Here is a 10,814-nt window from a genome sequence, read left to right on the forward strand (position 1 = left end):
TTTTAGATAAAAAATAATATACTAAATATTTGTGATACATGTGTCCACAATGCATGGTAACTTCATAATCTAATAGTACTTATTTGTTTACTACAAAATTAAATTTTTAGTGTTCAAATAACAATAAAACTAATTTATATATTGTAATATCTCATCCCCTATAATATTAATTAATGCAGATATTTCACGAATTAAGATGAATTATGGTTACTGATGATTTAAAAAGATATGTGAAAATGGAGGAATCAACGTTAAATATAATAATGAAATAATATGAATTTATTATTGACGAGTGTTGAGACGACGTAACATCAAAAATCGATATTAAAAAATTAATTTTGGCTAAAGTGAGAGGGAGTAAGAGACCGCCATAGTCAACCCTATAAGCTATGTATTTGACCATAAGGCAATGTGCACATGAAATCCAAACTTTTATGAAGCCATAGTCGACCCTGAGAGAGAAGTGGTCGACTACACCAAGCCAAACTTCAAAAATACAAGCTTTCTGGAAGAGGATCAACTTGAGAACTTTCATACTTGACTACAAGTGACCATTAGATACAAAATTTAAAAAGAAAACAACTAGTTTCTTCCTTTAATCACCTCCACTGACTCCAAGACTTCTCCAACTATAAAAATGATCATTTGGAAGCATTTCAAGTTCAAGAAGAAGAAAGGAAAAAACCGAAACCTTTGAAGATCATGGTCTTGAAAAGAAAAAAAGAGAAAACCAATCCTACTTTAGCTGAAACCTTTTTTGTGCTTTCACGTCAATCTTTGTATTCTATCTTTAGACCCAATCTTAGACATTCTTCTTCCACTGTATCCATTTAGCAAAATCTACTTTTTAGAGGCATTTTTGCTATTCTTGTAAAAGTTCTAACTTATCCTTGAAAAATTAGTATGGGTTTGTAATGAGCTCGTTGAAAACCATAAGTTTGTAGTTAAACCCGTTAAAAACAATAAGTTGTCCCTTGATTCCGTAAAAAATCAATGTAATGGTTATGATTGATCCCAAAAAATAGACATTGTATGCGTTTATGGTTGAGCTCGTTAAAAACCATGATTTATTGCTTGATCCTGTGAAAAAGCCATTGTGAGGGTTACCGCTTCATCTTGTTAAAATGAAAAAATTCTTATTAGTGGATTGAAAAGTTTTTAGTTGCCAATGGAGTGGATGTATACATTTGAGAAAGTCGAATCACTATTTAATTTACTTTTATACTTTATGATTTATTATTGAAATTTTATTTTAGAAAAATTACTTACCTTGATTTTAACACGTATGAAATCCCTTTTGAAAAAGGTTTGATTTTCACCTAATGTCTTTATTTTATCATTGCCTTGTTTTTGCTATACTTCATTTCAAGAAAAACCATTTTATAAACTACACGTTTGGTTTGTAAAATAGACAGGAATGGAATAGAATTGTTATTCTGTAGAAATAGAATAAAGTGGAAATAGAATAGAATAGTTATTACTTTGTTTGGTATTATGAATGGAATAGAGCAGGAATTGCTATTATGACTTATTACAGTGTTTGGTTGGTAGAAATAAGATTGGCATAAAAAAGGAATAGGTGATAAAAAGACAGAAATACCCTTGACCATATTAACATTTATTTTCATAAAAAAATAAAATTATCCTTATTATCATTTAAATACACATTTATCCCAAAAGACAATTATCCATCATAATTATATTCATCCCAATTACTAAAAATAATTATAATTTACTCACATATTTTTATAAATGGATAATTATTTTAAAATATAATTTAATTATATTATATTTTATCCATCATAATCAATTAAATTTGTGTATAGATGTTTATTTTTAGCCAATTCTTCACATATTATGAATCATTTACACTTGTGTTTAGAAAAAATATTGGAGAAGAAATATTTGGCAAAAAAATTAAAAAACTAGTAGAAATAGAAAATCATGTTTTTTGATATATTAAATAGATGCTTGTCTTTGAAATTAAAAAGATAGTCTTCTATTTTTTTCTAAAAAAAAGAGTAAGTTATGTCTTTTGATATATTAAATAGAAAATCATATCTTTGAAAATAGAAAGATGGCCTTCAAATTTTCCTAAAAAAAATGTAAATTATGTCTTTTGATAGATTAAATACAAATTCATATTACCTTTTAAAAAAAGAAGAAAATCATTTCTTTGAACCTAGCATGTGGTGCTGAGGAAACATAAATGGCAAAGAGAGAAATAACGTGTCTTTCAATTTAGATAAACATTCCATCTCTGGGAAGAAAATGACAATTTACAAGTATAACTAGTGCATATTAGCATGGAAAGCAATAAATAATAAAAGAGCCTTGTAATACTATAAATGCCTTTTAGATGAAAATATTATTACATATAATCAAAAGATAAAGTCTAGTTTACAAAAATACACTGACTTTGAAAGTAATGGATGAATATTTATGCTATTACACTAACTTACAACATGCATAAAACTAATAAAGTCGCTACAATAACATCACCTTTATACAACCACCAACATAACGGTCAACTCAAAAGGGTTTAGACTTGTTAATGAACCTCATAATTAGTATCAACATCAACCACAAGTGCCAAAAAGTTACAATACTAGGAACTTACCTTTGCAAAAAGTTTCAGAGGCATCCAAGCTCAATGGTTAGCAAGAAATGTCCTCAGCCATTCAAGTCTTCGATCAGAATCAATACTAAAAAACACAAACATAAGAGTTGGAGATTCCAGAAGTTTAATTGAAGCTAGAACCCTTTCCCTCGCTGTCAATCCCTCTACTTGACTTAAAATTCCATCCAACTCTTGAGCCTTTTGTTGGATGTTCACCTCTGCACCAACACTTTTGTTAAATTCAATTCCAGCCTCTTTAATGTTTTCACCCAATATCGTTGCAGCAGCAATAATTGATTCGGATGTGATGGGATCACCTGTCTCATTTAGCCTTTTCCTCTTCCTTGTTGAAGTTGTTTCACTTTTAGGAGCTGATGTTTGAGGTTGAATATTGGAGAAATCCTCATCCTCGAAATTATATCCAGCTAGGTTTTCACCTTCAGTTTCCTCATTGATTGTATCATTACAGTCCTGCATTTCTTCAAGGATATCTGCTGTAGTTTGTGCATCTTTTTCTGTTGCATGATCTCTTGCATAAATAATACTAAGCTCATTGAAAAAAGGAAAACTCTTTCTTTTAAAATGGGCAATCTCCTTGTGACTCTAATAACAAAAAAAAAAAAAAGACTATTAGTTATATTATTATTAAGAAACTAATATGAAAATAATTAAATAACCCAAACCCAAAAACTTACCTGTATGTAAGATTCCCACACAGGATCATCAGCAACAACCATGTTTCTTTGATCATCCCACCAAAATCCACTAGTATGTGTCCCTTGCACCATATCATATATAATAGCCCATTCTTTTTTCAAAGTCTTTATTCTAGACTCTATGTGGAGCTTCGCCTTCAAGTTTGCATCTGGTAATTTTGTTGCAAGCATATTTTCAAGTTCTATTAAATAACCCCTTTAAACCCAGTGTCAGCATTGTATTTTCCTATATTGTGCAAATCAATCAAAGCTATAACAAGTGCAACATCTTCATGATAATTCCATTTTCTTTTGGTTCCCTTTGAACTTTGAGAAGCTAGGGTTGAAGATGTGGACATTGTTTTCTACCATCCACCAAATATTTAATTATAATGCTAAAAAAATAAAAGATAAAAAGATATATCTAATAATATATTAAAACTGGTCAAACTTTATTCACATGATAAAAAGTACAATATAAACAACACAATTAACAACAACAGTTGACAAAACATTAAGACACTCAGAACAAATTAGAAAATAGCACAACTTGTACTGGCAAAGGAAAGAAACACTAAAACAGTCCTTCAATTACAATATGCCTAACAAATGCCAATCATCATTTTGCCTAGATGCTTGCCATTCATTGAACATCTGATTTACTAATTTCATTCTGAAATTACCCCAAACATCAATAGGATCAATAGTACTTATAAAATCCTCATCAACTGCTGTGTTGGTTTCAATATATTCCCCTAAATCCACTTCAATAGGATCAAAACTCATCTCCCTCTTAATAAAATTATGAAGCAAACAACAAGCTATAATAATCCGATTATGTATCCTAATTAGATAAAATGATGGACTCCTAAGGATACCCCACCTCATTTTCGATAACCCAAAACATCTCTCTATAACATTGTGAGCAGCAGCATGTTTCATATTAAAAATTCTTCAGGACTACTTGGTTCATGGCCTTGATGCCATTCATTCAAATGGTATCGTTGACCCCTAAAAGGTGCAAGAAAGCCCTCACAATTTGTATCGCCCGCATCAACTAGATAGTAACAACTTATATAAAACAAACTAAATAAGTTATTTACTTATTTAAGTAGAATAATCATATAGTACATAATTTGAAATACCTTCCCATTATCATAGGAAAGCTTACCATGAGGCACTTTAAGTCCATTTCTTCTCCTTAGTGCATCTCGAAGAACTCTGCCATCAGTTACAGACCCTTCCCAACTAGGAAGAACAAAGACAAATTGCATGTCAGGTGTACATGCATCTAACATATTTGTTGCAATATCCCCTTTACAAGTGCGATATCTAGGTTTATCTGCACTTGGCACCTTAACTTTGATGTATGTCCCATCTAGAGCACCTAAACAATTCTACAAATCGGATGTAATGAATTACTAATAAGTTAACCTATTAATGTCTTGTATATATATAGTTAAAAAAAGTTATAAGATCAATAATCTACCTTAAACCACTTCCACCGATTGCCAGTTAAGTTTGTTGGAATGGGCTCAGGTTTTTTAAACAAATGTTCTTACAATTTCAGCACTGCATTTAAAACATTATGAAAGTGCAAACTAATTGACTCACTCGACCTTCTAAAATTTAAACTAATTACTCGATTCTTAACATGATGAGCAATAATATATAAGAATATTGCTACTTGTTCATTTGTAGGCATGTTCTTTGTTGACTTCAACCCTCCAATACTTTCTAACATTTCACATAATTTAAAAAAGGCTTCTCTATTCATCATAATTTGTGAAATACATGAAATATCATTATCATACACAAGTCGCCTCACATACTCTCGATTTGCAGGAAAATCTAATGCATAAGATCTTACTCTTAGCCTATAAGTACATAAAGTTGACACTGCAGACAATATAGTCAAGAATGAACTAACAGCACAACAAATCTCCATATAAAATTTAAACATAGCCAGTAGGCTTTTTCGTCATTTAGTATCTCTTCTCAAATACAAACGAACCATGACTGCAAAAAATAAATATTCTAATCTATTTTATTATGTACAAAAAATATTAAAGTTATATGGTAACAAAAAAAAAAAAGTGACAACAAAAGCACATTTCAGCCCCATAAGTAAGCCATATGGAAAAATTGTGAAAGGTGGTGCAGTTGGGTTAGAGAGATATATAGGAAAAAAGAGGGTTAATCACATTTCTACTTGGTGACCGTTAATCACTTAGAAAATTTGTGCTCTAAAACTAGGAGAAAGCAAAAGGCCAAAGTGGTCAACAACACTTCCGACTTAATATTTTCCTAAAGTATGATTTCGTTTTAATAAAATCTTTTTGCCGTAGTGGAAACCAATATTAATATTTCCAGTTCATGGCTCCTTTGGCAATTCAGCCAATATAAAAACTGAAGCATTTTTAGTCCACTACCTAATGCTATATGTTATCGTTTTCTTCTGCTACTATCATAATATTATTATTAAGTTGTCAACATTCTTTTGGAAAAATCCAACATAATTATTAAAAAAAGTCAAACTAACTTGATAAGATATTATCAAATAATGAATCTAATCATTTTGGGATACTAAAACGCTTTACATTGAAGCAAATAACCTATGTTTAAAAATAAGTGAAGTTATAGAGCTTTTACACTTCACAACACCACTGATACAATCAGCATTACAGATTCATTAACAAAATAGACAAAGAAAGCAAAAAGTCACAACTTAAATTGGGCTATTACTCGCCTAAGGGGCACTAGCTTCTGCTTAAACTGGGTATGGATGAAACTGCACAACATATTCACAACACAATTAAATTAAAGATGCATAGTTAAAAACAGTGTCAAGGCTTAACAATGTTGTGCTTAATTCTACAATGGCAAACATCATGGCCAGAATCAGTAGCTTAATGATAATTCCAGATTATTATTCTCATAACAAAAATCTCTGAATAAGCCAGAGCATTAACTTGAAAATTCAGTATTAGCACTATTTCCAGATTTTGTCTCTATTTTTTTAGATATAAATCTATATTTATTCAAATCAAGCACAAGACCAACTTAAGGCGGTAATTAACCCAATAATAAACCAATTTTACCAAAACCGGCCAAAATTCCCAATTGTTTTTTACCACTAAAATCCCTAATCAATAAAAAAAAATTCAAACCATAATTTTTTTCCCATAAATTCCAACAACTAGGAATAAAAATTCATAAAATTCATGCCCCAAATTCACAAGTAAATCAGATATACTAAATCCCATGATCAACAATAGCAATAAAAACCCTTAAACTAAAATTTTGTTGCCGAAAGGATTTAAAGCAAATACTTGGACTATGGATGGTTGAGAGAGAGGGGAAAAAAGGTGAGAGCGGTTGAGATAGAGGGGAAGACTGACTGGTCAGAGAGCGGTTGAGAAAGAGGGGAAGACGGATGGGTGAGAGAGCGGTTGAGAGAGAAGAGGGGTAGACAGGGGAAGACGGGTTGAGAGAGGAGAAAGAAAGAGAAAAAATTAAAACTTTTTATACGGGATAGAGTTGTGATTTTGTAAATCTATTGAGGGTATTTTAGTCCTTAAACATTTCAAACCTATTCCATGGGTCACGGAATAGATAAAACCAAGGGGGGCACGAGTATTACCCATTCCAGACTTAAACCCAAGTTGATAGAATTACTATTCTTGAGGAATTCCTATTCCTTATTCTATTTGACAACCAAACAAGGGAATAGGGTTTGCATGGGAATAAAGGGGTAATAACTACCAAACGCGCCAAAAGTTTTTGTGGTTTGCTTTATATTCTTAACATCTTATTTTTTATTCTTTATTAAGTCTTTTTTTTATCATCAATACACTTTTACTCTTGGAAATATTTTTCTTGTGTTACAGTTATTTGTTTTGTACTTGAAATACATTTAAAGGATCTCAAAAATAATCATTTTCTTGCATTTGATGAAGTAGTTTTGCAAAAAATTTACATATGCATCATAACTCTCTTCGAAACTTTTTTTGCATTTTTTGAAAATAATTTTCTTACTAAGGGTTAACTATAAGATCAGTAAAGTCGACTACAAGGTTTTTAAATTATCTTAAAATGAGTTCTTCACAAGCATAGTCGGCTAGAAACCTTTTATAGTCGACTATAGCATTGTTTTCTAATTCCTCAAGTTCAAAGTAATTTTTTTTAAAAAAAATCCAATTCACCTCTACTTGGACATATTTGTTGATTATTCATTAATCTAACATTTCTAACAATTATTATCAGACCTTGATCTCAATCTTATAGGAATTTCTTACTAGTTCATCCAAAACAAGGCATGACCTTTAAGGAAATTATAAGGAGAAAAGTTGCTTGAATAAATGGGGCTAATCATTAAATTGTAGAATAGCTAATAGCATGAATTGTGTAAAAACTATCTACTTTGCTTGAAAAGCTCACTTTGGAAATTAATCACAAGAAATTGCAAATGGGGCAACTATGATTGAAACATTCATGCTTTTGTTCTAATACATTTTGAAATTTGCTATCACCTTACAATCTTTTTGTATTGTTCTTTTTACAACAATCCAACAATATCTTAAATATTAACTTTGTCATTCCGTTTAACTAATCTACATAAAAAGCAAATAAAGCCTCCATAGGTTTCACCAAACATAGAAAAAAAATTAAAGAATCTAGCTATTGTTACATTAAGGAATACTTATCAAACCTCGTGTAACACCCCGTACCCTCGTATAGTAGTCAATGTAACCGTCCCAGTAAGACGAACGGCTAATTGGTACTAAATTATATCCTAAAAAGCGATAAGGAATGCTCCAGAGTAAAATATTTCGTACGCACGGGAATAATAATTAAATAATCATGTCCTTGTCGGGAATAAATTAGCAAGTTAAAAGATAACTTGGAAGTGAATTGGGACATAATAAGATGTTCCGAGACCAAAGGAGACAAGTGAAAAATTTTAGAATAAAATAATATTTTATTCAATAAAATAATATTAAAATATTGATATTTAATTGGATGTTGAAATTAGTCCGGAAGAAGGATTATATGGTCAATCCAAGTGGGGAAGAAGAAGTACGAATGAATTTCGGAGATAAATAACGTAAGCAAGACTTGCGCGTTTTTATTAAATCGAGCTAGCACGGGTAAGTAAATATTTAAATATTATGGTGATATCGCGTCGAAGTACAATTTTGATATTTTGGTGGTACACGCGTGAAGGAAGAAAGATAGAAGGAAATTGAAATTTAATAAATGTTGAAAGGACTAAAATTATAAGGATGAAAGTTATGGTAAATAAAGAATAAAAATTAAAGCTGATTGTATGAACTTTGATTGGTGCAATGGTGATCAAATGTGAAAATAATAAAGTGGAGTGGATGTGATTTGGATGGGACCATGAAATAATAAATAAAACATAAAATAGAAATTGTGTAAAGGATAGAAGAATAAAAGAATAAATAAATGAGGAAGATAAAGAAGAAGAAATGAACGACAAAAGGAGAAAAAAGGCAATTTAAGACTTGTTTTGAAGAGGTGGGGGTCCGGCCAAGTAAGAAGAGAGTAAAAAAGAATGGAAAACTAAGAAGTAAAATAAGAAAAAAAATGGATGGATAAAGGATTAAGCCAGCCAAAGTGGACAAAGAGAAGAAAAAAAACTGATGGTAGGGGCTGGCTGAATGCAATCAATAAAGGTAGAAAGGAAACTAAAATATTTGACAAGTAGATTGACTTGTCAAAATGGGGATAAGGTTGGTTGGAGAAGGACTAAGAAAAAGGGAGAAAGAGAGGAAGAGGAAAAGTTGAAAAAGAAAGAAAGAAAGAAAGAAAAAGAAAAGTCGTCGGCCAAGGAAGAAAAGAGAGAAAGAGTGTTGGTGAGAGAGTAGAAAAATGGTAGCAAGAGGGTGAGAAAGAGAGGCTGTGTTACCGCTAGTTTGTGTAGGAAAAATGGAGGCTGTTTGCTGTCGGATTGTGAAAGACAAATGGGGCTTTATGCTGTTGGTTTGTGTAGGAGAAATGAAGGTTGTTTGCTGTCGGATTGTGAAGGACGAAGGGGGCTTTGTGCTGTTGATTTTTGAGGGAGGTAGAAGAGGTTGTGAAGCTAATTTTGAGAGAGAGAAGGCCTACTGAGCTGTGCGAGTGAGGAGGAGAGAGAGGCTGACCGACTGAAAAAGGAGAGAGAAGGAAGGAAAAGAAAGGAAAAAGAGAGAAAAAAATAACATAAAATGATGAATGAATAAAAAAAATGGGCATAGCCCAATAAGGAAAAGTAGAAAGAGCCCATGAGAAGGGTCCAATACCAACAAGGAAGGAAAGGTTCAAAAAAAAAAAAAGAAAGGTGGAGACTTGGGCCAACCTAGCTCAATTTGAAAGTGCTAAAGTAAAGATAGTGCACTATAATGGCATGTCAGAGGAAATGACGAGTGACCGACAAGTAGAAATAGTGATGTAATATCTCGCTATTTCGAGGTGAGTAGGGGGTACCCATTTTAAAAATTTTCATAATTATATCTATATATTTATTTATGTATAATTTATTTTGCATGCAAAAATTGTAACAAAGCATGAGCTGGTAGAAATTTAGGAAATTTGTGGTTGCTATGATTTTTTAAATATGTTTTGAATATATATATATATATATATATATATAGATTATATGTAAAGTGTTTTAAACCAGGAAACAAACTTTTCAAGACAATGTACATCAAAGAAAAGTGTGCCTTATATTTGTATGGTGTGCATTCATAATTATAATATTTACTCGCCATGCGAACTGTCGTTTCGAAATTCATGCACAAATTTTATTTTAAGGGACTAATAATAAATTTCATCATACCCTATATTAAATGAGTTGGAAGAATTTTGAAACGAGATTTCAAGGACATAACACAATTTTTGAAATAGTTTTATTTAATCGAGAGATTCGAGAGTAGGTCGGATGTCACATCGGTTAAGTGTGACCTTCGTGCATGAGTGAGCTCTAGCTAGAGAATTTTTGGGTCGTCGACGGGCTGTTAGACATGGTTGGGGCCTTGGTTTGTGATATACGTGGCAAGGCCATGGGTGATATACGCGGTTGCGACCACTTGATGCTCCGATGTCGGCCAACATCGTTGAGATTGCCATGACATTATGTGAGATCCGGTGGAAGCGATGCTCCCAGATATTATTACGTGGTAGCGTGACCACAGGTGTTATTGTAATTCTTACTCGAGAGTAAAGTCTTTTTGGATTTTCGACTTGTGATTTTACACATGGTGAAAAATATTAAGTTTTTGGTAGCTCTCTTGTTCACTCAATGATGTGGTTTTAACACTTGACACATGAGGTGGTTTACAAAATTGATTATAAGTTTTCAAAGGTTTGATTTTACGAGAGCTTGCCTGATTTTACAAAATTGATTTGAGAAAATGTTAAAATGATTTCAACAGTAGAAATCTTCTACGTACCTTAGTTTTAAAGGTATACTTAGAATAATTTGCTTTGAAAAAGTT

The 10,814-nt window shown here is 31.7% G+C and overlaps 1 pseudogene; it reads right to left on the reverse strand.

Moving 5' to 3' along the window:
- Positions 1-2,650: 2,650 nt before the first annotated feature.
- Positions 2,651-5,263, reverse strand: LOC108663633 (uncharacterized; annotated as a pseudogene).
- Between the last annotated feature and the right edge of the window lie 5,551 nt (positions 5,264-10,814).

Source organism: Theobroma cacao, chromosome 10, assembly GCF_053813885.1.
Source record: "Theobroma cacao isolate CCN51 chromosome 10, ASM5381388v1, whole genome shotgun sequence".
Lineage (NCBI taxonomy): Eukaryota > Viridiplantae > Streptophyta > Magnoliopsida > Malvales > Malvaceae > Theobroma > Theobroma cacao.